The following is a 5923-nucleotide window of genomic DNA, read 5'->3' as shown; positions in this document are numbered from 1 at the left end:
GGATATTTAGGTTGTTTCCAGTTTTGGCCGTTTGGACAAGGTTGTTGTGGATATGGGTAGCTTTTTGCGTATGCGTAAGTTTTCGTTCTCTGGGATATGTGCCCAGGAGTACAATTACTGGATCATATTTCCAGAATGCCTGCTTATATTCCCAAGAAAAATATATGAGACATCTGATATTCCTACATCCTTTTCAGCAGGTGATGTCACTACGTTTCCTTTTAGTCATTCTAACAGGGGTGCAGTGACATCTCATGGTTTTGGTTTGCACTTCTTTTAACGGCTAATCATGGCTTTTCAGGGGCTTATTTGCCATCTGTGCATCTTCTTCAGTGAGATGTCCATTCATGTCTTTCCCCCATTTTCGAATTAGATTATTACTATTGAATTTTGAAAGCCTATTATATGTTATAAGTAAAGACCTTTGTCAGATATGTAGTTTATACATGTTTCCTCTCATTCTGTAACTTTGACCCTCTTGAAAAGGTCTTTTTTTATTGTGTGGTAAGAACACGTAACATCTTCTCACAATTTTTAATTGCAAATATTGTTAACTATAGGGACAATGTTGTACAACAGACGCCTAATTTATCTTGTGTAACTAAAAATTTGAGCATGTCCAAGAGCAACACCCCGTATTCCCTTCTCCCTAGCCACTGATTACCACCACTCTGCTGTTTCTCTACATTTGACAGTTTTGTAATTTATAGTTTATAATGCATGTAAGTGGGATCATATAGTATTTATCCTCCTGTCACTGGTTTATTTCACTTAACACAATGTTCTCCGCGTTCACACATGCTATCGCATATGGAAGAATTTCTTCTTACTTAAAGCTGAATAATATTCCATCGTATATACTGTGTACCATATTTTCTATATCTTTTCAACTGCCAATGGACATTTAGGTTGTTTCCAACTCTTGGCTATTCTGAATAAAGCCAGGTCCCATAATCATGGGAATGCATATATCTCTTCAAGACCCTCATGTCAATTCTTTTGAATAATCCCAGAAATAGGGTTGCTGATCATATAGTAGCTCTATTTTTAATTTTTTGAGAAGCTTCCATACTGTTTTGTATAGCAGTCGCTCCATTCTGCATTCTGCTAAGATTTTAGTTTATCCACATCGTCACCCAGGATTTGTTATTTTCTGTTGTTGTTGCTTTGGATAGTGGCCAGCTTAACAAGTATGTGGTGGTGTCTCATTGTGGTTTTTATTTGCATTTCCCTGATAATTAGTGATGTGGAGCATCTTTTCATATACATGTTAGTCTATGTTCTTGGAGAACTGTCTATTCAGTCCTTTGATCATTTTTAAATTGGGTTATTTGTGGTGGGTTTTTTGTTTTGCTATTGATTGTTAATATGCCTTATATATTTTGGATATTAATTTCATTATATATATATATAAAATTAGAAAATATTTTCTCCTATTTTGTACGTTGCCTTTCACTTCATTGATTGTTTCCTTTCTGTGAATAGAAGTTTTTTTCTGATGCAGTCCTACTTGTCTATTTTCTTCTTGGTTGCCTATTCTTTTGGTGTTATATCCAACAAATCATTGCCAAGACCAGTGTTGTGAAGATTCTCCTTATGTTTTCTTCTAAGGATTTTTAAAACTCAGGACTTACATTTAAGTTTTTAATCCATTTTGAGTTGACTTTCGAGTATAGTGCAAAATAAGGGTCTAATTTCACTTTTCGTCATGTGGACATCCACTTTTCCCTAGACCATTTGTTGAAGAGACTAACCTTTCCCCATTGTCTATTTTTGGAAACTTTGTCAAAAACAAGTCATCTATATATGTGTGGCATTATTTTGGGCCTCTTCATTCTGTTCCATTTGTCTATGTACTTTAATGCAGGTATCATACTGTTTTAATTTACTGAGATTTACATTATTTTTTAAATTTTATTTTATTGAGTTATAGTCAGTTTACAATATTGTGTTGATTTCCAGTTTACAATGTTGTGTCAATTTCCAAAAATAGAGCACAATTTTTCAGTCATACATGAACATACATATATTCATTGTCACATTCTTTTTCACCATGAGCTACCACAAGATCTTGTATACATTTCCCTGTGCTGTACAGTATAATCTTGTTTATCTATTCTATATATACCTGTCAGTATCCACAAATTTCAAACTCCCAGTTGGTCCCTTCCCACCCCTCTCCCCTCTGGCAACCACAAGTTTGTATTCTATGTCTGTGAGTCTGTTTCTGTTTTGTATTTATGTTCATTTGTCTTTTCCTTTCCTTTTCTTTTTTTTAGATTCCACATATGAGCGATCTCATATGGTATTTTTCTTTCTCTTTCTGGCTTACTTCACTTAGGATGACATTCTCCAGGTACATCCATGTTGCTGCAAATGGCATTATGTTGTCGGTTTTTATGGCTGAACAGTATTCCATTGTATAAATATACCACAACATCTTTATCCAGTCATCTGTTGATGGACATTATATTTCGAAATCAGGAAGTGTGATACTTCCAGCTTTGTTCTTCTGTCTCAAGACTGCTATGGCTATTTTGGATCTTTTGTGGTTCCATATAAATTTTAGGATTTCTTTTTATTTTTGTAAAAAAAAAAAAAGCCGCTAAGATTATCTTAGAGATTGCACTGAATCTGTAGATCACTTTGGATAGTATAGATATTTTCAAAATATTAAATATTTCCGATCCATAAACAGGGATGTTGTTCCATTTGTTTGTGTCTTCCTTAAATTCTTTCATTAATGTTTTACGGTTTTCAGTATATGCCTTTCATCTCCTTGGTTAAGTTTATTCCTATGTATTTTTGATGCTATTATAAATGGGATTGTTAATTTCATTTCTGAATAGTTTGTTGTTAATTATAATAACTGATTTTTTTACTTACATAATGAAAATAAATGTTAACCAATAATCTGTGCTGAAAGAATAAGAAGTCTATGTCTGTTTCTGTTCAAGTTAAGTCCATTCTTTTTAAATTTTTATTTTTATTATTTATTGTTTTTATAAAACTTGGAAAGGTTACTTTCTATTTACAATAATTACAAAATATTGGCTATATTCTCCATCTTGTACAATACATCCTTGACCTGATCTTACACCCAGTAATTTGTACCTCCCACTCCCCAACCCTTGTGTTGTACCTCCCCCCGCCACTGAAAATAACCAGTTTGTTCTCTATATCTGTGAGTCCTCTAATTTTTTGTTTGATTCACTAGTAGTTTGATGTATTTTCAGATCCCACATATAAGTGATATCATACACTATTTGTTTTTCTCTGTCTGATTTATTTCACTTAGCATAATGCCCTCCAAGTCCATCCACGTTGCTGCAAATGGCAAAATTTGGTTATTTTATACAGCTAAGTAGAATTCCATTGTATATATAGACCACAGATTCTTTATCAATTCATCTGTTGATGGACACTTAGGTTATTTCCATATCTTGGCAATTGTAAATAATGCTGCTATAAACTTTGGGGTGGATGTATCTTTTTGAGTTAGTGTTTTTGATTTCTTCAGATATATACCCCAGGATGGAATTGCTGGGTCATATGGTAGTTCTATTTTTAATTTTTTTGAGAAACCACCATACTGTTTTCCACAGTGGCTGCACCAATTTACATTCCCACCAACATCATAAGAGGGTTCCCTTTTCTTCACATTTTCACCTACATTTGTTATTCATGTTCTTTTTTCTAACATTTTTTATTGATTTATAATCATTTTACAATGTTGTGTCAAATTCCAGTGTAGAGCATAATTTTTCAGTTATACATGAACATATGTATATTCATTGTCACATTTTTTTCTCTGTGAGCTACTGTAAGATCTTGTGTATATTTCCCTGTGCTATACAGTATAATCTTGTTTATCTGTTCAACAATTTTGAAATCCCATCTATCCCTTCCCACCCTCCACCCCTCATGTTCTTTCTGATAATAGCCCTCTGACAAGTGTGAGGTGATATCTCCTTGTGGTTTTGATTTGCATTTCCCTGATGATTAGAAATGGGCCATCTGCATGTCCTCTTTGGGGAAAAAAGAGTATATTCAATTTGTTTGCCCATTTTTAAATCAGGTTGTTCATTTTTTGATGTTGAGTTGTATGAGCTCTTTATATATGTTGGATATTAATCCCTTATCAATCATATCATTTGGAAATATTTTCTCCCATTCAGTAGGTCGTTTTTTCATTTTGTCAATGATTTCCTTTGCTATGCAACAGCTTTTGACTAATTAAGTTCCATTTGTTTATTTTTACTTTTATTTCCTTTACTTTAGGAGCCAGAGCCAAAAAAATACTACTGTGACTTATGTCAAAGAGTGTTCTGCCTATGTTTTCTTCTAGGAGTTTTAAAGTACACAGTCTTACATTTAGATCTTTAACTGATTTTGATTTTATTTTTGTATATGGTGTTAGAGAATGTTCTAATTTCATTCTGTTATATGTAGCTATACAGTTTTCCCAGCACCACTCATTGAAGTGACTGTATTTTCTCCATTTTAGATTCTTCCCTCCTTTGTTATAGATTAATTGATCATAAACACATGAGTTTATTTTACACTCTGTATTCTCTTCCATTGATATATGTGTCTGTTTCACACCAGTACCATACTCTTTTGATTACTGTAGCTTTGTAGTATAGTCTAAAGGGAGGGAATATGATTTCTCCAGGTTTGTTCTTTCTCAAGTTTGTTTTGGCTACTTGAGTCTTTTGTGTTTCCATACAAACTTTAGAATTATCTGTTCTAGTTCTGTGAATAATGCCATTAGTATTTTGATGTGGATTGCATAGCATCTGTACATTGCATTAGGTAGTATTGTCATTTTAACAATATTGATTCTTCAGTCCAAAAACATGGTATAACTTTCCAGCTGTTCATGTCATTTTCAATTTCCTTCCTCAGCATCATACAGTTTCTGGAGGACAAGTACTCCTTAGGATAGCTTACACCTAGGTATTTTATTATTTTTGTTGGAATGGTAAATGGGATTGTTTTTGTAATTTCTTTTTCTGATAATTCATTATTAGTGTATAAAACTGCAACTAATTTCTGTATATAAATTTTGTATCCTACAGCTTTACCAAATTCATTGATGAGATATATATATACTACACACACCCCAAAGATGAGGCATACATACATACACACCTACATACATACATACATACATGCTTATATATTTCCAGTAGAAGTGAGATTGTTTTGATAATTTCTTTTTAGACAGCTCATTGTTTTGTTTTTTTTTAACATTTTTTATTGATTTATAATCATTTTACAATGTTGTGTCAAATTCCAGTGTTCAGCACAATTTTTCAGTTATTCATGGACATAAGCTCATTGTTAATATATAGAAATGCAAGTAAATTTTGTACATTGACTTTATATTCAGAAACTGTACTGTATTCATTGGTTATTACTCTTTTTGCTGGAGTCTTCAGGCATACACATACATACATACATACATACATATATATATATATACATACAATCTGAAAAAAAATAACTGAGTCATTTTGCCGTACATTTGAAACTAACACAATATTGTAAATAAACTATACTTCAATAAAAAGATTATGTAATCTACCAAAAGATAAAATTTTATTTTTCCTTTTTGATTTGAATGCCTTTCATTTATTTTTCATGACTGATTTCTCTGGATGGGACTTCCTGTACAATGTTGAGTAGAATTAGTGAGAGTCGAAATTCTTATGTTTTTCCTGATTTTAGAGAAAAGCCTTTAAGCTATTTTTTGAGTATGAGGCTAGCTGTTGCGTTGTTACGGTCTTTATTTTGTTGCATTGCATTCCTTCTATACTTAGAATATTTTTTACCATGAAAAGCAGTTGAATTTTCTTAAATGACTTTTCTGTACCTGTTGAGATTATCATGATTTTATCCTTCATTCTGTTAGTGTGGT

This window comes from Camelus dromedarius, chromosome 3 (assembly GCF_036321535.1).
Source record: "Camelus dromedarius isolate mCamDro1 chromosome 3, mCamDro1.pat, whole genome shotgun sequence".
Classification (NCBI taxonomy): Eukaryota; Metazoa; Chordata; class Mammalia; order Artiodactyla; family Camelidae; genus Camelus; species Camelus dromedarius.
This window is presented reverse-complemented; position numbering follows the sequence as displayed.